The sequence below is a fragment of the Oncorhynchus masou genome, chromosome 27 (assembly GCF_036934945.1).
Source record: "Oncorhynchus masou masou isolate Uvic2021 chromosome 27, UVic_Omas_1.1, whole genome shotgun sequence".
Lineage (NCBI taxonomy): Eukaryota > Metazoa > Chordata > Actinopteri > Salmoniformes > Salmonidae > Oncorhynchus > Oncorhynchus masou.
In genome coordinates, this window is record NC_088238.1 from 55,142,913 (window position 1) to 55,170,232 (window position 27,320).

Here is a 27,320-nt window from a genome sequence, read left to right on the forward strand (position 1 = left end):
AAAGCAGTTCGACACATACAACAACACAGCGTTACACATGCAATAAAACAAACATACAGTCAATAATACAGTAGAAAATTAAGTCTATATACGATGTGAGCAAATGAGGTGAGATAAGGGAGGTAAAGGCAAAAAAAGGCCATGGTGGCGAAGTAAATACAATATAGCAAGTAAAACACTGGAATGGTAGATTTGCAGTGGAAGAATGTGCAAAGTAGAGATAGAAATAATGGGGTGCAAAGGAGCAAAATAAATAAATACAGTAGGGGAAGAGGTAGTTGTTTGGGCTAAATTATAGGTGGGCTATGTACAGATGCAGTAATCTGTGAGCTGCTCTGACAGCTGGTGCTTAAAGCTAGTGAAGGAGATAAGTGTTTCCAGTTTCAGAGATTTTTGTAGTTCATTCCAGTCATTGACAGCAGAGAACTGGAAGGAGAGGCGGCCAAAGGATGAATTGGTTTTGGGGGTGACCAGAGAGATATACCTGCTGGAGCGCGTGCTACAGGTGGGTGCTGCTATGATAACCAGTGAGCTGAGATAAGGGGGACTTTACCTAGCAGGGTCTTGTAGATGACCTGTAGCCAGTGGGTTTGGCGGCGAGTATGAAGCGAGGGCCAGTCAACGAGAGCATACAGGTCGCAGTGGTGGGTAGTATATGGGGCTTTGGTGACAAAACGGATGGCACTGTGATAGACTGCATCCAATTTATTGAGTAGAGTATTGGAGGCTATTTTATAAATGACATCGCCGAAGTCAAGGATCGGTAGGATGGTCAGTTTATGTTTGGCAGCATGAGTGAAGGATGCTTTGTTGCGAAATAGGAAGCCAATTCTAGATTTAACTTTGGATTGGAGATGTTTGATGTGAATCTGGAAGGAGAGTTTACAGTCTAACCAGACACCTAGGTATTTGTAGTTGTCCACATATTCTAAGTCAGAACCGTCCAGGGTAGTGATGCTGGACGGGCGTGCAGCTGCAGGCAGCAATCGGTTGAACAGCATGCATTTAGGTTTACTTGTATTTAAGAGCAGTTGGAGGCCACGGAAGGAGAGTTGTATGGCATTGAAGCTCATCTGGAGGTTTATTAACACAGTGTCCAAACAAGGGCCAGAAGTATACAGAATGGTGTTGTCTGCGTAGAGGTGGATCAGAGACTCACCTGGCTATGGCTATTACTAACTGGCTATTGTAACAATCACACAGACAAAGTCACAAAACACATAAATTTACTCCACACAGCCACACACAACTACCCCACCCCCAGGATTTGCTCTCAATTCTGACTTAAGTAAACAGTACCTGCTCCTGGTGGACAATGAAGGTGATGTCATCACCAGGCGCCACAGCCAGCATCTGTCCTTTGATGCCCAGCTGGAGGCCTCTGGGCGGCAGCAGAGGACAGGTGTGCTGCTTGGCGCTCTGCTGCTTGTTCACTCCCCTTCACACAAGTTGGACACAACCTTCCTGTACCTGCAACACAGCCGTACCAACGTCAGAAAACAGGGAGACTTGTGGTGTCGTATAGGTAGGGTAGAGACGGGTGTACTAAAACCATCATTATGGGCTTTCCTTTATTGAGATAAGGTAAGGAGAGGGAGAGTGGTGAAAGTAATGTGTATGTGTTAGGGTTAGGTTTTGGGTCAGGGTTAGGGAAAATAGGAATTTGAATGGGACTGAATTGTATGTCCCCACAAGGTTAGCTGCACAAGATTGTGTGTGTGTGTGTGTGTGTGTGTGTGTGTGTGTGTGTGTGTGTGTGTGTGTGTGTGTGTGTGTGTGTGTGTGTGTGTGTGTGTGCATGTGTGCAGGTCCTTGCGTGTATGCTACTATTCCTCACCCAGTACTGGACTCAAAGTTGTGTCCCTGGTGACAGTCGTCGGGCGGTGAGTCTGGGTCGTGCCAGAAGTCAGCGAAGCATCTATCTCCCTCTGTTTTGAGGCTCTGGGCACGTTCAAACCCATAGTCACTGAACACACAGAGGAAGAGGAGAACGTTAACCCCAGACACTGTCCTAAGGCTAGTTAGTGTTGCTCCCCCTGATGGTTGAGGCTAGGATTGGAGGATGGTAAACTGGTTCTAGTACAGTAGATAAGGGTAAACTGGTCCTAGAACAGTAGATAAGGGTAAACTGGTCCTAGAACAGTAGATAAGGGTAAACTGGTCATAGAACAGTAGATAAGTGTAAACTGGTTCTAGAACAGTAGATAAGGGTAAACTGGTTCTAGAACAGTAGATAAGGGTAAACTGGTTCTTGAACAGTAGATAAGGGTAAACTGGTTTGAGAACAGTAGATAAGGGTAAACTGGTCCTAGAACAGTAGATAAGGGTAAAATGGTTCGAGAACAGTAGATAAGTGTAAACTGGTCCTAGAACAGTAGATAAGGGTAAACTGGTCCTAGAACAGTAGATAAGTGTAAACTGGTTCTAGAACAGTAGATAAGGGTAAACTGGTTCTAGAACATGTAGATAAGGGTAAACTGGTTCTAGAACAGTAGATAAGGGTAAACTGGTTCTAGAACAGTAGATAAGGAGAACAGTAGATAAGGGTAAACTGGTCCTAGAACAGTAGATAAGGGTAAACTGGTCCTAGAACAGTAGATAAGTGTAAACTGGTTCTAGAACAGTAGATAAGGGTAAACTGGTTCTAGAACAGTAGATAAGGGCAAACTGGTTCTAGAACAGTAGATAAGGGTAAACTGGTTCTAGAACAGTAGATAAGGGTAGATGACTCCTTGCTGTCCCCAGTCCACCTGGCCGTGCTGCTGCTCCAGTTTCAACTGAACCGCGGCCCTAGGACCATGCCCCAGGACTACTTGACATGATGACTCCTTGCTGTCCCCAGTCCACCTGGCCGTGCTGCTGCTCCAGTTTCAACTGTTCTGCCTTATTATTATTCGACCATGCTGGTCATTTATGAACATTTGAACATCTTGGCCATGTTCTGTTATAATCTCTACCCGGCACAGCCAGAGAGGACTGGCCACCCCACATAGCCTGGTTCCTCTCTAGGTTTCTTCCTAGGTTTTGGCTTTTCTAGGGAGTTTTCCTAGCCACCGTGCTTCTACACCTGCATTGCTTGCTGTTTGGGGTTTTAGGCTGGGTTTCTGTACAGCACTTTGAGATATCAGCTGATGTACGAAGGGCTATATAAATAAATTTGATTTGATTTGATTTGGGTAAACTGGTTCTAGAACAGCAGATAAGGGTAAACTGGTCCTAGAACAGTAGATAAGGGTAAGTTCCTTCCAGTTTGCAGAGAAAGGGCAAAGGTCAAATACAGTTCATGAGCTCAATGATCGATAGACACCAACATCACACACGCCAACAGGATCAATATCAATTATCTAGTCTACATACAGCATTGATTGATTGTTTTAGTGAATTATAGTGTTATTCTGTCATTCAGGAACAAAGTTGGAAATGAAAAATGATCCTCATTGAAAATACTTCTATTGGATTTTCAATTCATCTCCTAAACAGAAAAGGAATCGAAGCCTAACCCTGACTGTGACGCATATCATATTTGTTTATCTCAAGTCTATACCTTAAGTATAGTCTATTGCACTAGAGTGTGTTGGCGCTGATGTGGTGTCTCACCAGTTGAAGTCTTTCTCGGAGCACTGGCAGGGCTTGGTAGTCAGGGCGGAGGTGTAGCTCCTCCCTTGATACAGAATGCAGTGTCCTTCCTCTTCCTGAAACTCCTCTCCTGACCCATGATGCACTTCTCTCCCTGAGGAGGGCCAAAAGTATACATTTGCTAACTGTAAAGGTGCAGGATACACACAACATTTTTACAAAGACAGGTGTGTGTGTGTGTGTGTGTGTGTGTGTGTGTGTGTGTGTGTGTGTGTGTGTGTGTGTGTGTGTGTGTGTGTGTGTGTGTGTGTGTGTGTGTGTGTGTGTGTGTGTGTGTGTGTGTGTGTGTGTGTGTGTGTGTGTGTGTGTGTGTGTGTGTGTGTGTGTGAGTGTATGTGTGTTGAGTACCTGCAGATCTGTGAGTTTCCAGGAGTCGTAGTCTCCCTCTGTACATTGTCTGGGGAATGACTGTCTGAAGTCCACCTTGACCAGCTCCCAGTCTGACCGATAGCTGATGTGACCGAACACCCTGGAGGAGAGACACACAGGGGAAATACAGATCTAATATGATCATATTATCATCACTTTGATGTCTGTTTACTGTCTACTGTCTTAGAAAACTGTAGATATTTCTTCATAAAGACTAGAGGCGTGACTCCTGTACCATATCCACTGTCCCACGGTCTCAGCCAACCCCCTCTTTTGGGAACAAGGCAGTCTGAAAGTGGCATTGTGACATGACAGCGCTCAGCCAGACTCTTTTCATCAGCACTAATGAGTAGGGATCCACTTAAGGGCTCCTGGAAATCATACCTTTCTATAGTCCTTACTTTGCATATTAAACACACAGATGCCCCAGTAAATTATGAGGGCCTTCAAAGCCATTGACTGCTCTGCACATAAGATTGGCTTGGCGTTAATGTGTTTTTTTTTTCAAAGGCATTCATAAAAGCATCGAATGATAGAAGATCAAATTGAGTTGTACAATGTATATCCACTAGGTGGCGATATACCATTAAGTAAAAAGGAAGAAATACAAAAATGTACTTGTGTATTTAAAGTGGAACAATTCCAAGTCTGCATGTTCTTTAAGGAATAAATTGATGTGAAAACATGGCATCAGTTGTGTTATGTATGCGACAATGTAACCCGGGTGTCTGGTTAGACTGTAAACTCTTCTTCTGGACTCATATCAAACATCTCCAATCCAAAATCAAATCTAGAATCGGCTTTCTATTTCACAACAAAGCCTCCTTCACGCACGCCACCAAACTTACCCTAGTAAAACTGACTATCCTACCAATCCTTGACTTCGGCGATGTCATCTACAAAATAGCTTCCAATACTCTACTTAGCAAATTGGATGTAGTCTATCACAGTGCCATCCGTTTTCTTACCAAATCAACTTATACCACCCACCACTGCAACCTGTATGCTCTAGTCGGCTGGCCCTCGCTACATATTCGTCGCCAGACCCACTGGCTCCAGGTCATCTATAAGTCTCTGATAGGTAATCCTGCGCCTTATCTCAGCTCACTGGTCACGATAACACCCACCCGTAGCACGTGCTCCAGCAGGTATATCTCACTGGTCATCCCCAAAGCCAACACCTCTTTTGGCCGCTTTTTCCAGTTCTCTGCTGCCAATGCCTGGAACGAATTGCAAAAATCGCTGAAGCTGGAGACTTACATTTCCCTCACTATCTTTAAACATCAGCTATCTGAGCAGTTAGCCGATCGCTGCAGCTACATAGTCCATCTGTAAATAGCCCAGCCAATCTACCTACCTCATCCCCATATTGTTTTTATTTACTTTGCTGCTCTTTTTGCACACCAGTATCACTACTTACACACCATCATCTGCTCATTTATCACTCCAGTGTTAATCTGCTAAATTGCAATTACTTCGCTATTATGGCCTATTTATTGCCTACCTCCTCATGCCATTTGCACACACTGTATATAGACATACTTTTTCTATTATGTTATTGACTGTTGTTTATTCCATGTGTAACTCTGTGTTGTTGTTTCTGTCGCACTGCTTTGATTTATCTTGTCCAGGTCGCAGTTGTAAATGAGAACGTGTTCTCAAGTAGCCTACCTGGTTAAATAAAGGTGAAATATAATAAATAAAAATAAAACCCATTGTAATAGGATGTAACCCATTCTAACAGGATTTAATCCATTCTAATAGAATATAACCCATTCTAATAGGATTTTAGGATTTAACCCATTCTAATAGGATTTTAGGATTTAACCCATTCTAATAGGATTTTAGGATTTAACCCATTCTAATAGGATTTTAGGATTTAACCCATTCTAATAGGATTTTATGATTTAACCCATTCTAATAAGATTTTATGATTTAACCCATTCTAACAGGTATTAACCCATTCTAATAGGATTTAACCCATTCTAATAGGATTTTAGGATTTAACCCATTCTAATAAGATTTTATGATTTAACCCATTCTAACAGGATTTAACCCATTCTAATAGGATTTAACCCATTCTAACAGGATTTAATCCGTTCTAATATAATTTAACCCATTCTAATAGGATTTAACCCATTCTAACAGGTATTAACCCATTCTAACAGGATTTAACCCATTCTAACAGGATTTAACCCATTCTAATAGGATTTAACCCATTCTAACAGGATTTAATCCGTTCTAATATAATTTAACCCATTCTAATAGGATTTAACCCATTCTAATAGGATTTAACCCATTCTAACAGGATTTAATCCGTTCTAATATAATTTAACCCATTCTAATAGGATTTAACCCATTCTAATAGGATTTAACCCATTCTAATAGGATTTAACCCATTCTAACAGGATTTAATCCGTTCTAATATAATTTAACCCATTCTAATAGGATTTAACACATTCTAACAGGATTGAACCCATTCTAATAGGATTTGAGTATTTATCCCATTCTAACAGGATTTAACCCATTCTAATAGGATTTTAGGATTTAACCCATTCTAATAGGATTTAACCCATTCTAATAGGATTTAACCCATTCTAATAAGATTTAACCCATTCTAACAGGATTTAATCCGTTCTAATATAATTTAACCCATTCTAATAGGATTTAACCCATTCTAACAGGATTTAACCCATTCTAATAGGATTTAACCCATTCGAACAGGATTTAACCCATTCTAATAGGATTTAACCCATTCTAATAGGATTTAACCCATTCTAATAGGATTTTAGGATTTAACCCATTCTAACAGGATTTAACCCATTCTAATAGGATTTAACCCATTCTAACAGGATTTAACCCATTCTAACAGGATTTAACCCATTCTAATAGGATTTAACCCATTCGAACAGGATTTAACCCATTCTAATAAGATGTAACCCATTCGAATAGGATTTAACCCATTCGAACAGGATTTAATCCATTCTAATAGGCAGAAAATTACTTTCTATTGTGAATGGTGGATGTCAGCCCACAAATAAGAGGCTGTTGTGTTATCCCCCCTCCCTCTCCTCTCACTCCTTCTCTCTCTCCCTCTCTTTCCCTCTCTCTCTCTCTCTCTCTCTCTCCAACTCTCTCTCTCTCTCCCCCTCTCTCTCTCTCTCTCTCCCTCTCTCTCTCTCTCTCTCTCTCCCTCTCCCTCTCCTTCCCCTCTCCCTCTCCCTCTCCCTCTCCCTCTCCCTCTCCCTCTCCCTCTCCCTCTCCCTTCTTCTCTCTCCCCCTCTCTCTCTCTCTCTCTCTCCTCCTCTCCCCCCCCTCTCTCTCCCTCTCTCTCTCTCTCTGTCAATCTAGCATGTGACAGGTCACAGTTTTTACCTCCCAAGGCTCTTGTCATTAGTATGTGTAGAGCACTCTCTCCCTTCCAGCCTGTCCTTGCTGCTAAGTCCCTGGTCAAAGAGTCTTCCACCGTCAAAAATCGAAGTCAGTTGTCCTCTACATGTAAATATACATTTGGAAATTTTAGCTCTTATCCAGAACGATTTCCAGGAGCAATTAGGGTTAATTGCCTTGCTCAAGGGAACATTGACAGACTTTTCAGCTAGTCTACTCGAGGATTCAAACCAGTAGCCTTTCGGTTACTGTCCCAACGATAGGCTACCTGCCGCACTGGAAGCAGATGGGGCATGTGTGTGAGTCATCCCTGACAATTGTTGTTCTGTTATTTCAGGATTGTGTCCTCTCTCTACACCCCCCTCCACCACCACCATCTCTGTTACACCCCCCTCCACCACCACCATCTCTGTTACACCCCCTCCACCACCACCATCTCTGTTACACCCCCTCCACCAACACCATCTCTGTTACACCCCCTCCACCACCACCATCTCTGCTACACCCCCTCCACCACCACCATCTCTGTTACACCCCCCTCCACCACCACCATCTCTGTTACACCCCCTCCACCACGACCATCTCTGTTACACCCCCTCCACCACCACCATCTCTGTTACACCCCTCCACCACCAACATCTCTGTTACACCCCCTCCACCACCACCATCTCTGTTACACCCCCTCCACCACCATCATCTCTGTTACACCCCCTCCACCACCACCATCTCTGTTACACCCCCTCCAACATCTCTGTTACACCCCCCTCCACCACCACCATCTCTGTTACACCCCCTCCACCACCACCATCTCTGTTACACCCCCTCCACCATCTCTGTTACCCCCTCCACCACCACCATCTCTGATATACCCCCTCCACCATCTCTGTTACTCCCCCTCCACCACCACCATCTCTGTTACACCCCCCTCCACCATCTCTGTTACACCCCCTCCACCACCACCATCTCTGTTACACCCCCTCCACCATCTCTGTTACACCCACCTCCACCACCACCATCTCTGTTACACCCCCCTCCACCATCTCTGTTACACCCACCTCCACCATCTCTGTTACTCCCCCTCCACCACCACCATCTCTGTTACACCCCCCTCCACCACCACCATCTCTGGTACACCCCCTCCACCACCACCATCTCTGTTACACCCCCTCCACCACCACCACCATCTCTGTTACACCCCCTCCACCATCTCTGTTACACCCCCTCCACCATCTCTGATACACCCCCCTCCACCATCTCTGTTACACCCCCCTCCACCATCTCTGTTACACCCCCTCCACCATCTCTGTTAAACCCCCTCCACCATCTCTGTTACACCCCCTCCACCATCTCTGTTACACCCCTCTCCACCATCTCTGTTACAACCCCCTCCACCACCACCATCTCTGTTACTCCCCACTCCACCATCTCTGTTACACCCCCCTCCACCACCACCATCTCTGTTACTCCCCCCTCCACCACCACCATCTCTATTACTCCTACCACCACCAGAGAGAGAGAGAGAGAGAGAGAGAGAGAGAGAGAGAGAGAGAGAGAGAGAGAGAGAGAGAGAGAGAGAGAGAGAGAGAGAGAGAGAGAGAGAGAGAGAGAGAGAGAGAGAGAGAGAGAGAGAGAGAGAGAGAGAGAGAAAGAGGGCAACAGAACATTTTTAAAACCAGAAGAAAACAGAGAAAGAGTGAGAGAAGAACCGTTCTCTCCACATGCACCATCATCTCCCTCACTCGGCTAATCAACCCCTCAAGAAAATCATGGAGGAAACGACCGTGTCATAAAAACCGGAAAATTGGGCGCTCCACTTTTTGCTGGTGCAAAATATGAGTCCTGGAGAGTCAGCTGATCCATATTCCTTCCCTAAGCCCCTTATTTGCAAGCCGAGGAGCCAGGACGTAGGCAGGGTGAGCAGGCTAGGAATGTGAGCTTAGCAGCAGGAGGTGTCACTGAGACTGCAGGATCAATTCTCAATATCTCCTGGGTGAATCATCGCCTGGCCATTTCATCTGAAGAATAGGCTCAAGCCAATCAGACACCGCAATGTTGAAGTGAAGAAACGTTAACAAACCAATCAATTACTTTGTTACTAGTTGAGAGAGTTGCATTAAACCAATGGCAGAGCTTTGGAGAAGAGGTGTCCTTGAAATGGGGCCTATTCTCAGACTGCAAATCTCATAATTCCCTTTCCAAATGACTGTATATAGCTCCATCGACGATTATGGAAGATTCCAGGGCACACTCACGTCATGACCAACGTCTCATCTCCCGGCTCGCTCAAAGTCCGTCCACGAACACTGAGGTGCTTGTGAAGTTGTGGATGGTCCAGGTGCGTCCCTCATCAATACTGAACCTGAGGAGAAAAGACACCAACACAATCACATCCACTGTATGGAGTGTATAGGCTCTTCTCATCAAGCGGCCATCTTGGATGAGGTAGAAATGAGCAGTATTTCTCATACAGTCTCTCTCATACTCTGTGTATATTATCTAATCTGTATCTCTAGTGTGTTTCTCATTATATATTAGTAGGGTTCCTGACTAGCAGGATGTAATGCCGTCACACAAAACAACTATGCATCGATAACTATCATAACTATAGATTTAACTACATAACTAGATGTCTACTGACCTTAAGTTCTTTCTAAAGAATCTCGGAAAAAAAGTGAGTCTCCATCTTGGTAGGGTGCCCTGCTGGGTTGTTTGTGGTCATACATGACTTACGGTTCTATAGGATTTAATAGAACGGCCATCTTGGTAGGGTGCCCTGCTGGGTTGTTTGTGGTCATACATGACTTACGGTTCTATAGGATTTAATAGAACGACCATCTTGGTAGGGTGCCCTGTTGGGTTGTTTGTGGTCATACATGACTTACGGTTCTATAGGATTTAATAGAACGGCCATCTTGGTAGGGTGCCCTGCTGGGTTGTTTGTGGTCATACATGACTTACGGTTCTATAGGATTTAATAGAACGACCATCTTGGTAGGGTGCCCTGCTGGGTTGTTTGTGGTCATACATGACTTACGGTTCTATAGGATTTAATAGAACGGCCATCTTGGTAGGGTGCCCTGTTGGGTTGTTTGTGGTCATACATGACTTACGGTTCTATAGGTTTTAATAGAACGGCCATCTTGGTAGGGTGCCCTGCTGGGTTGTTTGTGGTCATACATTTACATTTACATTTAAGTCATTTAGCAGACGCTCTTATCCAGAGCGACTTACAAATTGGTGAATTCACCTTCTACATGACTGACGGTTCTATAGGATTTAATAGAACGGCCATCTTGGTAGGGTGCCCTGCTGGGTTGTTTGTGGTCATACATGACTTACGGTTCTATAGGATTTAATAGAACGGCCATCTTGGTAGGGTGCCCTGCTGGGTTGTTTGTGGTCATACATGACTTACGGTTCTATAGGATTTAATAGAACGGCCATCTTGGTAGGGTGCCCTGTTGGGTTGTTTGTGGTCATACATGACTTACGGTTCTATAGGTTTTAATAGAACGGCCATCTTGGTAGGGTGCCCTGCTGGGTTGTTTGTGGTCATACATGACTTACGGTTCTATAGGTTTTAATAGAACGGCCATCTTGGAAAGAGGCTCAAAAGCCCCTTCGTAATAGGCTCCTGTCTAGAAGGTTGTTTGCGGTCGTACATGACTTACGGTTCTATAGGTTTTAATAGAACGGCCATCTTGGTAGGGTGCCCTGCTGGGTTGTTTGTGGTCATACATGACTTACGGTTCTATAGGTTTTAATAGAACGGCCATCTTGGAAAGAGGCTCAAAAGCCCCTTCGTAATAGGCTCCTGTCTAGAAGGTTGTTTGCGGTCGTACATGCAGTGAGAGGTCAGATTATCCTCAACCACGACTGAGCCGTGACCTGGAACTGGACCACAAGTCATCAGGCTGTTTCGGCGTGGGCTTGTCTTCAGACACGCCACCAGACGCACACGCTAATGTTTACCAAAGCAAGGACTTTAAAATTAGAGGATAAAGTACACAAAGCTAAGCGAGCTCGAATGAACCTCCTGTGGCTATGGCCCCCGGATTCAACAGGGTTACATAAGTATGGTTGTGTATTGGAAAGGAATCAACGTGGGATTGAGAAGCAGACGCATGTCTGCAGGCTATGCAATTAATCATGTGCTTACAAGCCTTGAGAATAACTAGAGAAACACACTAGAGAGACAGATTAGATAATATACACAGAGTATGAGAGAGACAGACATTCCAATACTGTACACAGAGAGAATCAGCCAGAGGGAATGGTTTGTTGTTGTCTGTCTGACTCTCTCTCTCTCTTTCTTTTTCTCCTTCCCTCGTTCTTTCTTCCTCCATAACACTCTAAGAACATGTTCAAAGATGAACTTTACCGTGAGGACACAGTGGAGTCCTTTGCTGCAATCTAATCTTTTAATTACACACAAGTGTGTATTTGTGATGAATGAACCACCTCATTCTCTAACACCAATCTGCATGTAATCCATATTTCATACGTACCCTGAATAAGCAAAACGTGGCTGCATTAGAATATGTCCAGATTGACTTCTGAATGTACACATGATTAAGTATAAGCCTTCATGTTTTATTTTGGCATCTCACCTCGTTGAATGTTATGTTTATACATTATTAAAAGCAACATGGCAGCAGTGGGATAATACATGAGCAACCCAAAGCAACCCGCTGCTATTTGTGTTAGAGTGTACCAGAGCCAGGAATTAGCTAAGAAGCGTGTGTGAAGGGGAAGTCAGAATATTGGCACGGGGCAGCCTTGAGTTGGGTCCTTTTGCTTTCCAAGGGGCCCCTAAATGAAAGTGAATCTCTGTGATCTACATACATGTATGTGCACTTCTGAGAAGGGAGAAAAAACCTCTCTCTCTCTCTCTCTCTCTCTCTCTCTCTCTCTCCCCCTCTCTCTCCCCCTCTCTCTCCCCCTCTCTCTCCCCCTCTCTCCCCCTCTCTCCCTCTCTCTCCCTCTCTCTCCCTCTCTCTCCCTCTCTCTCTCTCTCTCTCTCTCTCATGACGAGATAGTTTACCTTTAAATGCTGGTCACACAGAGCACAGACGCCGATTGTGGTAAGTGTCTCCTAAACACCAAAGCTTTCTGAAAAGCTCTCTCACTCTTGCCTGAAGATATCTACTACAGCCGAGTCCAAAGGCAGTGCTTAGGGTTTAGGAAGTGAAGTGGGAATAAAGTCAAAAGCTGGGGACATAACCTTTATGATGCTATCTTTTTAATTGAACCTTCATTTATCAAGATCATGGCTTCGTTGAGATAAAATCTCCAGGAAGAGATATGATCCACAGGAAAGACCTAGTCTTGTTCAGGTGTCTGTTTTGAAGGTCCTATCATTGGTAGCTCCCATTTTGTAAATTAAGTGTTTGTAAATTAAGAGTATTGAAGTTAAGGATTATTTTGCTGACAGTTAGAGGAGCGCACTTGAATAGTTTGTTGACAGAGGAGCCTACTTGAGTAATTTGTTGACAGAGGAGCCTACTTGAGTAGTTTGTTGACAGAGGAGCCTACTTGAGTATATTGTTGACAGAGAATCCTACTTGACTATTCTGTTGACAGTTAGAGGAGCCTACTTTCGTATTTTGTTGACAGATGAGCCTATTTGACTATTTTGTTGAGAGAGGAGTCTACTTGACTATTTTGTTGACAGAGGAGCCTACTTGACTATTTTGTTAACAGTTAGAGGAGCCTACTTGAGTATTTTGTTGACAGGGGAGCCTACTTGAGTATTTTGTTGACAGAGGAGCCTACTTGAGTATATTGTTGACAGATAATCCTACTTGACTATTCTGTTGACAGTTAGAGGAGCCTACTTTAGTAATTTGTTGACAGAGGAGCCTACTTGAGTAGTTTGTTGACAGAGGATCCTACTTGAGTATATTGTTGACAGAGAATCCTACTTGACTATTCTGTTGACAGTTAGAGGAGCCTACTTTAGTATTTTGTTGACAGATGAGCCTATTTGACTATTTTGTTGACAGGGGAGCCTACTTGACTATTTTGTTAACAGTTAGAGGAGCCTACTTGAGTATTTTGTTGACAGGGAGCCTACTTGAGTATTTTGTTGACAGAGGAGCCTACTTGAGTATATTGTTGACAGATAATCCTACTTGACTATTCTGTTGACAGTTAGAGGAGCCTACTTTAGTATTTTGTTGACAGAGGAGCCTACTTTAGTATTTTGTTGACAGATGAGCCTATTTGACTATTTTGTTGACAGAGGAGTCTACTTGACTATTTTGTTGACAGAGGAGCCTACTTGACTATTTTGTTAACAGTTAGAGGGGCCTACTTGAGTATTTTGTTGACAGGGGAGCCTACTTGAGTATTTTGTTGAAAGGGGAGCCTACTTGAGTATTTTGTTGACAGAGGAGCCTACTTGAGTATTTTGTTGATGGTTAGAGGTGCCTACGTTAGTATTTTGTTGACAGTTTGATGAGCCTACTTGAGTATATTGTTGACAGTTTGATGAGCCTACTTGAGTATTTTGTTGATGGTTACAGGTGTTTACTTGAGTATTTTGTTGACAGTTAGAGGAGCTTACTTGAGTATTTTGAGAGGGATGGAGGTGTCTTTGATGGCAACGATGACCCCTCCATGGTCCAGGTACAGGATGTGATGCTCCTCCTCAAACACCTGAAGACAGAAAGGAGAATTGCAGGAAATTATGAAAGAGACAAGAAGTGGAAAGTTGGTAAGATGATGACTGCAAGAAATGATCCCATCTCTCCTTTTCAGAAGAGTGGAGAAAAGAGGGGATAGAGAGAGACTGAGACCTACCTGTCTCCAGGTCTTCCCACAGTCAGAGGTGATGTACATCTCTTCTTTATACTCCACCAGCTGGGAACCCAAGTTACCTGAGAGAGAGAGAGAGAGAGAGAGAGAGAGAGAGAGAGAGAGAGAGAGAAAGAGAGAGAGAGAGAGAGAGAGAAAGAGCGAGAGAGAGCGAGAGAGAGCGGGGGAGAGAGAAAGAGAGATAGAGGGAGAGAGAAAGAGAGAGAGAGAGAGAGAGAGAGAGAGAGAGAGAGAGAGAGAGAGCGAGAAAGAGAGAGAGAGAGAGAGAAGAGAGAGAGAGAGAGAAAGAGAAAGAGAAGAGAGAGAGAGAGAGAGAGAGAGAGAGAGAGAGAGAGAGAGAGAGACAGAGACAGAGACAGAGACAGAGCAGTGAGGGAGGAGGAGAGAGAGAGACAGAGACAGAGACAGAGACAGAGACAGAGCAGTGAGGGAGGAGGGAGAGAGAGAGACAGAGACAGAGACAGAGACAGAGACAGAGACAGAGACAGAGACAGAGCAGTGAGGGAGGAGGGAGAGAGAGAGAGACAGAGACAGAGACAGAGCAGTGAGGGAGGAGAGAGAGAGAGAGACAGAGACAGAGACAGAGACAGAGACAGAGACAGAGCAGTGAAGGAGGAGGAGGCGCTCTGTTGGATCAAAGCCTCCTGCACCGACAAGTCATTTCAGATCATTTTCCTCTCGTTCTTAACAGCGGGAACGAGAGGAAAGAGGAGCGGAGGGTTGGCATGGCAGCTCGTTCTCACTCAGAGGACGCAGGCAGCCCACTTATCCCCTTCACTCAGGACTCTGTCTAACTCTCCTCCTCCAGGGTCCCCGAACAGAAATGCTAAGTATTCAATAAGTAAAAGCAGCGATGACAGAATGAACTCTGGGGTTGAAGTGCTTTGGCACGGTCTCTTCCATTCCTCGAAGCCACTACCTTTCTAGGGTAAATCCAGGTTGTCTAGAGGAGTGGCACTGTCAACAATAGAGCGGTCTGAGAAGGTTTAGGTGGATAGTGGGCTTGGTGAAGTGTGGAGCACACAGCTCCACTGCTAGTTCTCCCCCACTGTGTCTGCCTGGCGTAAGCCTGCATTATGTCTAGTCTTGTCTGTCTGATGGCTCCACTGTGTTGCAACACAGAGAGCTTTCAAAGCCTCAGAGCTGCTTCACAGTAACGACTGGGGCTGGAATCCCTCACTAGAACGACTGGGGCTGGAATCCTCACTGCTTCACAGTAACGACTGGGGCTGGAATCCCTCACTAGAACGACTGGGGCTGGAATCCCTCACTGCTTCACAGTAACGACTGGGGCTGGAATCCCTCACTAGAATGACTGGGGCTGGAATCCCTCACTGCGTCACAGTAATGACTGGGGCTGGAATCCCTCACTAGAACGACTGGGGCTGGAATCCCTCACTGCGTCACAGTAATGACTGGGGCTGGAATCCCTCACTGCTTCACAGTAATGACTGGGGCTGGAATCCCTCACTAGAACGACTGGGGCTGGACTCTCACTGGAACGACTAGGGCTGGAATCCCTCACTGGAATGACTAGGGCTGGAATCCCTCACTGCTTCATAGTAATGACTGGGGCTGGAATCCCTCACTAGAACGACTGGGGCTGGAATCCCTCACTGCTTCACAGTAATGACTGGGGCTGGAATCCCTCACTGCTTCACAGTAATGACTGGGGCTGGAATCCCTCACTGAGTCACAGTAATGACTGGGGCTGGAATCCCTCACTGCTTCATAGTAATGACTGGGGCTGGAATCCCTCACTAGAACGACTGGGGCTGGAATCCCTCACTGCTTCACAGTAATGACTGGGGCTGGAATCCCTCACTGCTTCACAGTAATGACTGGGGCTGGAATCCCTTACTGCTTCACAGTAATGACTGGGGCTGGAATCCCTCACTAGAACGACTGGGGCTGGAATCCCTCACTGCTTCACAGTAATGACTGGGGCTGGAATCCCTCACTGCTTCACAGTAACGACTGGGGCTGGAATCCCTCACTAGAACGACTGGGGCTGGAATCCCTCACTGCTTCACAGTAACGACTGGGGCTGGAATCCCTCACTAGAACCAGTAGGTCTAAAGCGTACCTCGACTAAAAGGCCTAACCAACTCCTGTTCACTAGCTAACTAGTTGATTTCTCATAGATTTTTTTCTTCTTCTTAAAACTACAATGTTGGTTAAGGGTTTGTAAGTAAGCATTTCACTGTAAGGTCTACCTACACCTGGCGCATGTAAGAAATACAATTTGATTTGAAACTGTAGGGGTTCCCAGTCTTAGTGTCGGTGTCCCCACAGGGTGCTGTTAAAGTGTCTCATACAGAAAGTAATGCTGTGTTCCTAGGTAAAGCCAAATAACCAGAATGATTGGTCATAATGTAACCATGGCCACTGCAGTAATGACGTAAGGACCACTGTCGTCGGGGGCAGTGGTAGTCATGGTTACTCACCTGCGCCCATGATGAGTCCGGGGGCTGAGTCTTTGGTGTGGACGGTCCCTGATACGTAGGGGTTGTCAGCCCAGCGCAGGTGGAGGTGGAGGTGACAGTCAGGCTAGGAGAGGGGACAGAGAGCTGACCTGAGTTATGTGACATTAAAAGGGTAGTTCTCTCTCTCTCTCTCTCCCTCTCCCTCTCCCTCCCTCTCCCTCTCCCTCTCCCTCTCTCTCTCTCTCTCTCTCTCTCTCTCTCTCTCTCTCTCTCTCTCTCTCTCTCTCTCTCTCTCTCCCCTCTCCCTCTCCCTCTCCCTCTCCCTCTCCCTCTCTCTCTCTCTCTCTCTCTCTCTCTCTCTCTCTCTCTCTCTCCCTCTCTCTCCCCCTCTCTCCCTCCCTCCCCCTCTCTATCTCTCTCTCTCGCTCTCTCTCAATTCAATTCAATTCAAGGGCTTTATTGGCATGGGAAACATGTGTTAACATTGCCAAAGCAAGTAAGGTAGATAATATATAAAGTGAAATAAACAATAAAAATTAACAGTAGACATGTCACACATACAGAAGTTTCAAAACAATAAAGACATTACAAATGTCATATTATATATATACATATATAATATATTGTTAAAACACTGTATATATATATATACAGTGTTTTAACAATGTACAAATGGTAAAGGACACAAGAAAAAAATAAATAAGCATAGATATGGGTTGTATTTACAATGGTGCGTGTTCTTCACTGGTTGCCCTTTTCTCGTGACAGCAGGTCACAAATCTTGCTGCTCTGATGGCACACTGTGGAATTTCACCCAGTAGATATGGGAGTTTTTCAAAATTGGATTTGTTTTCGAATTCTTTGTGGATCTGTGTAATCTGAGGGAAATATGTCTCTCTAATATGGTCATACATTGGGCAGGAGGTTAGGAAGTGCAGCTCAGTTTCCACCTCATTTTGTGGGCAGTGAGCACATAGCCTGTCTTCTCTTGAGAGCCATGTCTGCCTACGGTGGCCTTTCTCAATAGCAAGGCTATGCTCGCTGAGTCTGTACATAGTCAAAGCTTTCCTTAATTTTGGGTCAGTCACAGTGGTCAGGTATTCTGCCGCTGTGTACTCTCTGTGTAGGGCCAAATAGCATTCTAGTTTGCTCTGTTTTTTGTTAATTCTTTCCAATGTGTCAAGTAATTATCTTTTTGTTTTCTCATGATTTGGTTGGGTCTAATTGTGCTGCTGTCCTGGGGCTCTGTAGGGTGTGTTTGTGTTTGTGAACAGAGCCCCAGGACCAGCTTGCTTGAGGACTCTTCTCCAGGTTCATCTCTCTGTAGGTGATGGCTTTGTTGTGGAAGGTTTGGGAATCGCTTCCTTTTAGGTGGTTATAGAATTTAACGGCTCTTTTCTGGATTTTGATAATTTGTGGGTATCGGCCTAATTCTGCTCTGCATGCATTATTTGGTGTTCTACGTTGTACACGGAGGATATTTTTGCAGAATTCTGCATGCACAGTCTCAATTTGGTGTTTCTCCCATTTTGTGAAGTCTTGGTTGGTGAGCGGACCCCAGACCTCACAGCCATAATGGGCAATGGGCTCTATGACTGATTGAAGTATTTTTAGCCAAATCCTAATTGGTATGTTGAAATTGATGTTCCTTTTGATGGCATAGAATGCCCTTCTTGCCTTGTCTCTCAGATCGTTCACAGCTTTGTGGAAGTTACCTGTGGCGCTGATGTTTAGGCCAAGGTATGTATAGTTTTGTGTGCTCTAGGGCAACAGTGTCTAGATGGAATTTGTATTTGTGGTCCTGGTGACTGGACCTTTTTGGAACACCATTATTTTGGTCTTACTGAGATTTACTGTCAGGGCCCAGGTCTGACAGAATCTGTGCATAAGTTCTAGGTGCTGCTGTAGGCCCTCTTTGGTTGGTGACAGAAGTACCAGATCATCAGCAAACAGCAGACATTTGACTTTGGATTCTAGTAGGGTGAGGCCGGGTGCTGCAGACTTTTCTAGTGCCCGCGCCAATTCATTGATATATATGTTGAAGAGGGTGGGGCTTAAGCTGCATCCCTGTCTAACCCACGACCATGTGTGAAGAAATTTGTGTTTTTTGCCAATTTTAACCTCACACTTGTTGTTTGTGTACATTCATTTTATGATGTCGTATGTTTTACCCCCAACACCACTTTCCATCAGTTTGTATAGCAGACCCTCATGCCAAATTGAGTCGAAGGCTTTTTTGAAATCAACAAAGCATGAGAATTAGGGTGTGCAGGGTGAATACATGGTCTGTTGTACGGTAATTTGGTAAAAAGCCAATTTGACATTTGCTCAGTACATTGTTTTCATTGAGGAAGTGTACGAGTCTGCTGTTGATGATAATGCAGAGGATTTTCCCAAGGTTACTGTTGACGCATATTCCACGGTAGTTATTGGGGTCAAATTTGTCTCCATTTTTGTGGATTGGGGTGATCAGTCCTTGGTTCCAAATATTGGGGAAGATGCCAGAGCTAAGGATGATGTTAAAGAGTTTTAGTATAGCCAATTGGAATTTGTTGTCTGTATATTTGATCATTTCATTGAGGATACCATCAACACCACAGGCCTTTTTGGGTTGGAGGGTTTTATTTTGTCCTGTAACTCGTTCAATGTAATTGGAGAATCCAGTGGGTTCTGGTAGTCTTTAATAGGTGATTCTAAGATCTGTATTTGATCATGTAAATGTTTTGCTCTTTATTCTTTGTTATAGAGCCAAAAAGATTGGAGAAGTGGTTTACCCATACATCTCCATTTTGGATAGATAATTCTTCGTGTTGTTGTTTGTTTAGTGTTTTCCAATTTTCCCAGAAGTGGTTAGAGTCTATGGATTCTTCAATTACATTGAGCTGATTTCTGACATGCTGTTCCTTATTTTTCCGTAGTGTATTTCTGTATTGTTTTAGTGATTCACCATAGTGAAGGCGTAGACTCAGGTTTTCTGGGTCTCTATGTTTTTGGTTGGACAGGTTTCTCAATTTCTTTCTTAGATTTTTGCATTCTTCATCAAACCATTTGTCATTGTTGTTAATTTTCTTCGGTTTTCTATTTGAGAATTTTAGATTTGATAGGGAAGCTGAGAGGTCAAATATACTGTTAAGATTTTCTACTGCCAAGTTTACACCTTCACTGTTACAGTGGAACGTTTTACCCAGGAAATTGTCTAAAGGGGATTGAATTTGTTGTTGCCTAATTGTTTTTTTTTGGTAGGTTTCCAAACTGCATTCCTTCAATCTATAGCATTTCTTAATGTTACTCAGTTCCTTTGGCTTTGATGCCTCATGATTGAGTATTGCTCTGTTTAAGTAGACTGTGATTTTGCTGTGGTCTGATAGGGGTGTCAGTGGGCTGACTGTGAACGCTCTGAGAGACTCTGGGTTGAGGTCAGTGATAAAGTAGTCTTCAGTACTACTGCCAAGAGATGAGCTATAGGTGTACCTACCATAGGAGTCCCCTCCAAGCCTACCATTGACTATGTACATACCCAGCGTGCGACAGAGCTGCAGGAGTTGTGACCCGTTTTTGTTGGTTATGTTGTCATAGTTGTGCCTAGGGGGCATATGTGGGAGGAAAGCTGTCACCTCCAGGCAGGTGTTTGTCCCCCTGTGTGCTGAGGGTGTCAGGTTCTTGTCCGGTTCTGGCATTTAGGTCGCCACAGACTAGTACATGTCCCTGGGCCTGGAAATGATTGATTTCCCCCTAGAGGATGGAGAAGCTGTCTTCATTAAAATATGGGGATTCTAGTGGGGGGATATAGGTAGCACACAAGAGGACTTTTTCTCTGTTAGGATAATTTCCTTTTGAATTTCTAGCCAAATGTAGAATGTTCCTGTTTTTATTAATTTAATGGAGTGAGTTAGGTCTGCTCTATACCAAATTAGCATACCCCCTGAGTCCCTTCCCTGTTTCCCACCTGGTAGTTTGGTGGATGGGACTACCAACTCTCTGTAACCTAGAGGGCAACCAGTGGGTCTGTCTCCTCTATACCAGATTTCTTGCAGGATGACAATGTCTGTATTACCAATTTCTTTGGTGAAGTCCGGGTTTCTGCTCTTCAGGCCAAAGGCAGATGACCTCAGGCCTTGGATATTCCAGGATAATATAGTGAAGGCTTTTTGTTCCATAGTGTTCAATGTTGTTTGTCATGGTTTGGCCTCAGGTCAGTAAGTGTGAGCAGAGCCTGCTGAGCATCTGGTACATGCCATTGGCTTGGGCGAGTGTGAGAGTGGGGGTTGGGACTGTTTGCTCCCTCACTACCTGGGCGTATGTGTGGCTTCCATGTTGAGGCCCTCTTTGCGGGGGTGGGGTGCATGGGGTGGGCAGGAGTGGCATAGGTCTGATCTGAGGGGGCCTAAATGGGGTGTGGGCATGGTTGACGTGGGGGGTGTTGATTGGTGGGGGTGTGGATGTGTTTGGGTGTGCGGTGGTCTGGATGTAATTCCTCTTGGCGTGGGTCCTCTATGTGTAGGTCCAGGGGGTCCTGCAGGTCTGGGAGGGTGTCTCGCTGGTCTGGGTGGGGTGTCTATTGATCTGGTGCTCCTGTGTGAAGTTTTGGGGATACGTTTGAGAGCGATGTCCTTTAGAGTTCGGGCAAAGGTGGGCACTGCTGCCTTGTAGAGGTGGACCTGGTCATAGAGGCTGTTCAAGTCCAGGGTGGAGTGGTGGGCCAGGAAAACGTTTGCATTTGAGGCACAGTCACGGGAAATACTTGCGTTTACCCGCTGTATTGTGGCAGGGTGGAAGTCTTTTCGTGGTAGCAGGGTGGAGATTGTGCGTTGGGGAAAGTAGAAGAAGCCTTTTCAATCATTCCCTTCAGTGCTGTGGCCACCCTTTCCTGCTGTGCTCTCAGGTCGTTTGTGCCTGTGTGTATTATTATGTGGCTGGGTGAGCCTAGTTTGGCCTCAGACAGAAGGTCTAGGGCGCGCTGGGTGTTTGGACACCAGAGTTTAGACACACTGTGTTTGGGAAAAAGTTTTTTTTATATATATATTTCCCATTTGAGTCCATAAGTAGTACAATCTGTGTCTTGTGTTTGTCCTCAGTGGGTGTGGGGGTTGTCAGAAGGGCTATCATGGTGGCTGACAGGGGGGTGCTCAGAATGGGTGAGAGCCGCTGGGCTTGGGGTTCTTCATTTGTCTGTTCTGCTGTGATGTCGACTCTATGGTCAGGGTCTGGTGTGGACTGTTCTGCTGTGGTGTCGAGACTTTTGTTGGGTGCTGAGGTGGGCTGTTCTGCTGGCTTCTCTGTGGGGGTGGCCACCTCTCTAGTGAGTTGTTCTCTGTCACACGCCGTCCCCCTCAACCTCTCCTCCATCCCCCTCATCCTCTCCTCCATCCCCCTCAACCTCTCTTCCACCAGCAGTCTGATACTCTCCTCTAGTGCTCTGTTCTGCTCCTCTTTCTCCTGTTGTATTTGTCTCACCACTGTCCAAAGTGCAGATATGTCTCTGTCCACCTCCAGTTCTCCGGGTCTGGTTAAGGGGCTGTTGTTGTGCTGGACTGTTGTCTGGGTCTGTGCTGACTGAAGTGTAATCACCTGCTGTTCCAGCTCCACCTGCCTTATCTCCAGCTGGGTGAATTTGTCCTTCATTTCAATGAGGGAGTGGTAATCTGTGCTGGGAGGTTGACTCTCCGCTGGGGTTGCTCGTCTGTGGGGTTACATAATGAAGAGGTCTGGTCTGACCCGTTCGGTGTGGGGGTATCTTTATCAAGGAAGAGCTTCTCCTGCTGGGCTAATTCTTTGATTAGGTGAAAGTCCAGCTGAAACTGTTTGGGGTTACCCTGTATCATTACTGTTCCGGACTTATAGATATCTCTCTCTCTCTCTGTCCCTCTCTCTGTCCCCTCTCTCTCTCTCTCTGGCCTGTATCTGGCCCTCTCAACTCCAGTACAGATGGTATCACGTGCACTCAATCAAATCGCCTGTACCTGGCCCTCTCAAACATAAACAAAAAAAGTAGCCTGTTTGCAGTAGATTAAACACAGACAACACACATGAATCCACATTTAACAGAAATGTACCAGTGGGTCTTAAACATCACCAGCCTCCTATTCAATCAGACATTATTATTCTAATGTGCTTTGAGACAGGCCTTTTAGATGGAGTCGTAGCAGTGTTTGTGTCGTCTTGGACACACCGTGGGGGTGATAGTGTTGTTGTCAGAGGACACGTGTCTCGGACCTGTCTCCTGGCGTCAGCTGTCACAAATGAGGAGCAGATACAAACGAGGAGCAGATACAAGCGAGGAGCAGATACAAGCGAGGAGCAGATACAAGCGAGGAGCAGATACAAACGAGGAGCAGATACAAACGAGGAGCAGATACAAACGAGGAGCAGATACAAATGAGGAGCAGATACAAACGAGGAGCAGATACAAACGAGGAGCAGATACACACGAGGGAGGAGTAATGGGTGTTCTAAAACAAAGTTATGGTTGAACTTTGTCTGAGGGACCAATGAACTAATAATAACTCAGTCACCCAGCCCTGCACGTTCACGAGACCACGGTTTGCCTGATTGAATACTTTAAAACTGCACCCTTCTTGCCTTCCACCCAGGAAGTAATCACTTACATGTCGGCAGATTGATGGGTATTAAGCTGCTGCATTGTGGGTAGTGCATGGTTTCCTTACTGATTTGCAGTTGACCGGTTTGCCGTTCATGTCAGTAGTAGGCGGAGCTAGCGGTTCCCAGTCTCGGCCTTTGTTATAGGTGATGAGAGTCCGCACTTTGCCATCCACCTTCTGATTGGCCAGGAAGACCCCCTTGATCCCACGCACCTGGAAAGCAATGACAACAGACATCACTGTTATGGTATTGTACTGTAGTGAGGTATAAAACCGATGTGGTCAGTTTGTATGGGTCCTAGCTATAGTAAAAGCACATGATTGTAGAAAAGACTGTTCAGAGATCAGAATGTTGTTTAGTCAGAGACAGAATCACACAGAGCAGAGTTCTCCAGAGACACATGTCTACAGTGCATTCGGAAAGTATTCAGACCCCTTGACTTTTTCCACATTTTGTTATGTTACGGCCTTATTCTAAAATGTATTTAAAAAAATATATCTACACACAATACACAATAATGATGAAGTGAAAACAGGTTTTTAAACATTTTTGCAAATGTCTAAAAAATAAAAAAACAGAAATACCTTATTTACACAAGTATTCAGACCCTTTGCTATGAGACTCAGGTGCATCCTGTTTCCATTCATCATCCTTGAGATGTTTCTACAACTTCCTTGTCCACCTGTGGTAAATTCAATTGATTGGACATGATTTGGAAAGGCCTGTCTATATACGATCCCACAGTTGACAGTGAATGTCAGAGCAAAAACAAAGCCATGAGGTGGAAGGAATTGTCCGTAAAGAGACAGGATTGTGTCGAGGCACTGATCTGGGGAAGAGTACCAAACATTTCTGCCACATTGAAGGTCCCCAACAACACAGTGGCCTCATTCTTAAATGGAAGAAGTTTGGAACCACCAAGACTCTTCCTAGAGCTGGCCGCCCGGCCAAACTGAGCAGAATGACCTTGGTCAGGAGGTGACCAAGAACCCGATGGTCACTCTGACAGAGCTCCAGAGTACCTCTGTGGAGATGGGAAAATCTTCCAGAAGGACAACCATCCCTGCAGCACTCCATCAATCAGGCCTTTATAGTAGAGTGGCCAGACGGATGCCACTCCTCATTAAAAGGCAGATGACAGCCATCTTGGAGTTTGCCAATAGGCACTAAAGGACTCTCAGACCATGAGAAACAAGATTCTCTGGTCTGATGAAACCAAGATTGAACTCTTTGGCCTGAATGCCAAGCGTCACGTCTGGAGGAAACCTGGCACCATCCCTACGGTGAAGCACGGTGGTGGCAGCATCATGCTGTGGGGATGTTGTCAGTGGCAGGGACTGGGAGACTAGTCAGGATTGAGGCAAAGATGAACGAGGCAGAGTACAGAGAGCTCCTTGATGAAAACCTGCTCCAGAGCACTCAGGACCTCAGAGTAGGGCGAAGGTTCACGTTCCAACCGGACAATGACCCTAAGCACACTTCCAAGACAAAACAGGAGTGGCTTTGGGACAAGTCTCTGAATCTCCTTGAGTGGCCCAGCCAGAGCCTGGACTTGAACCCGATCGAACATTTCTGAGACCTTAAAATAGCAGTGCAGCGACACTCCCCATCCAACCTGACAGAGCTTGAGAGGATCTGCAAAGAAGAATGAGAGAAACTCCCCAAATACAGGTGTGCCAAGCTTGTAGCGTCATACCCAAGAAGAGTCGAGGCTGTGTCGCTGCCTAAGGTGCTTCAACAAAGTACTGAGTAAAGGGTCTGAATTCTTATGTAAATGTGATGTTTCTGTTTTAAATTTGTAATAAATTAGCAAACATAAAAATAAAAATAATGTTTTTGCTTCGTCATTATGGGGTATTGTGTATAGTTTGGTGACAGGAAAAGGTCGTAACCTAACAAAATGTGGAAAAAGTCAAGGGTGTCTGAATACTTTCCGAAGTTACTGTATAATGTAACTATTATTGCAACTCGGTCAGGGGAGAGTCACTTGTCAGCAGGTCCAGTCAAGAGAGACGACCAAAAGGAATATGGAATAAAACAACCTGTCTAGATGTCTCTCTCTCACTCTGCAATTCTCTCTATGAAACTCGTATCTACTGTATCTGTGTACCTGTCTGTCTTGTCTTCCTCTATCTGTACCTGCAACACACCCTCTCTCCTCTCCTTCTCTCCCTCCCTCCATCTCCTTTTTTCTCTGGCTTTCTCCTTCACCCTCTTTCTTTTTCTCCATCTCTCTCACTGTATGATGAGAGTGCAGCCTGGAGCGAGGGATGTGTGATGAGAGTGCAGCCTGGAGCGAGGGATGTGTGATGAGAGTGCAGCCTGAAGCGAGGGATGTGTGATGAGTGCAGCCTGGAGCGAGGGATGTGTGATGAGATTGCAGCCTGGAGCGAGGATGTGTGAGAGTGCAGCCTGGAGCGAGGGATGTGAGAGGAGAGTGCAGCCTGGAGCGAGGATGGGATGTGAGAGTAGAGTGCAGCCTGGAGCGAGGGATGTGATGAGAGTGCAGCCTGGAGCGAGGGATGTGTGATGAGAGTGCAGCCTGGAGCGATGAGAGGAGAGTGCAGCCTGGAGCGAGTGGATGTGATGTGAGGAGTGCAGCCTGGAGCGAGGGATGTGTGCAGCCTGGAGCGAGGGATGTGATGAGAGTGCAGCCTGGAGCGAGGGATGTGAGAAGAGAGTGCAGCCTGGAGCGAGGATGGATGTGAGAGGAGAGTGCAGCCTGGAGCGATGGGATGTGTGATGAGAGTGCAGCCTGGAGCTGAGCGCAGCCTGGGCGAGGATGTGAGGAGAGCGCAGCCTGGAGCGAGGGATGTGATGAGGAGTGCAGCCTGGAGCGAGGGATGTGTGATGAGTGCAGCCTGGAGCGAGGGATGTGAGAGGAGAGTGCAGCCTGGAGCGAGGATGTGAGAGAGAGTGCAGCCTGGGAGCGAGGATGTGAGAGGAGAGTGCAGCCTGGAGCGAGGGATGTGAGAGGAGAGTGCAGCCTGGAGCGAGGGATGTGTGAGGAGAGTGCAGCCTGGAGCGAGGGATGTGTGATGAGAGTGCAGCCTGGAGCGAGAGTGATGATGTGATGAGAGTGCAGCCTGGAGCGAGGCATGTGTGATGAGAGTGCAGCCTGAGGGATGTGAGAGGAGAGTGCAGCCTGGAGCGAGGATGTGAGATGAGAGTGCAGCCTGGAGCGAGGGATGTGTGAGGAGAGTGCAGCCTGGAGTGAGGGATGTGAGATGTGCAGCCTGGAGCGAGGGATGTGAGAGGAGAGTGCAGCCTGGAGCGAGGATGGGATGTGCAGCCTGGAGCGAGGGATGTGTGATGAGAGTGCAGCCTGGCAGCCGAGGGATGTGTGAGAGTGCAGCCTGGAGCGAGGGGATGTGCCTGATGAGAGTGCAGCCTGGAGCGAGAGTGCAGCCTGTGTGATGAGAGTGCAGCCTGGAGCGAGGGATGTGAGAGGAGTGCAGCCTGTGAGTGCAGCCTGGAGCGAGGGATGTGATGAGAGGAGCCTGGAGCGAGGGATGTGAGAGAGTGCAGCCTGGAGCGAGGGATGTGAGAGGAGAGTGCAGCCTGGAGCGAGGGATGTGAGAGGAGAGTGCAGCCTGGAGCGAGGATGTGTGATGAGAGTGCAGCCTGGAGCGATGGGATGTGAGGATGTGTGATGAGAGTGCAGCCTGGGCTGGAGCCTGGAGCGGGATGTGAGAGGAGAGTGCAGCCTGGAGCGAGGGATGTGAGGAGAGTGCAGCCTGGAGCGAGGGATGTGTGAGGAGAGTGCAGCCTGGAGCGAGGGATGTGTGATGAGGAGAGTGCAGCCTGGAGCGAGGGATGTGCTGAGTGCAGCCTGGAGCGAGGGATGTGTGATGAGAGTGCAGCCTGGAGCGAGGGATGTGTGATGAGAGTGCAGCCTGGAGCGAGGATGTGTGATGAGAGTGCAGCCTGGAGCGAGGGATGTGTGATGAGAGTGCAGCCTGGAGCGAGGGATGTGTGATGAGAGTGCAGCCTGGAGCGAGGGATGTGCAGCCTGGAGCGAGGATGTGTGAGGAGAGTGCAGCCTGGAGCCGAGGGATGTGTGATGAGAGTGCAGCCTGG

The 27,320-nt window shown here is 46.1% G+C and overlaps 1 pseudogene; it reads right to left on the reverse strand.

Moving 5' to 3' along the window:
* LOC135516439 (VPS10 domain-containing receptor SorCS2-like) overlaps positions 1–27,320 on the reverse strand; it is a 473,003-nt pseudogene that overhangs the window by 17,706 nt on the left and 427,977 nt on the right.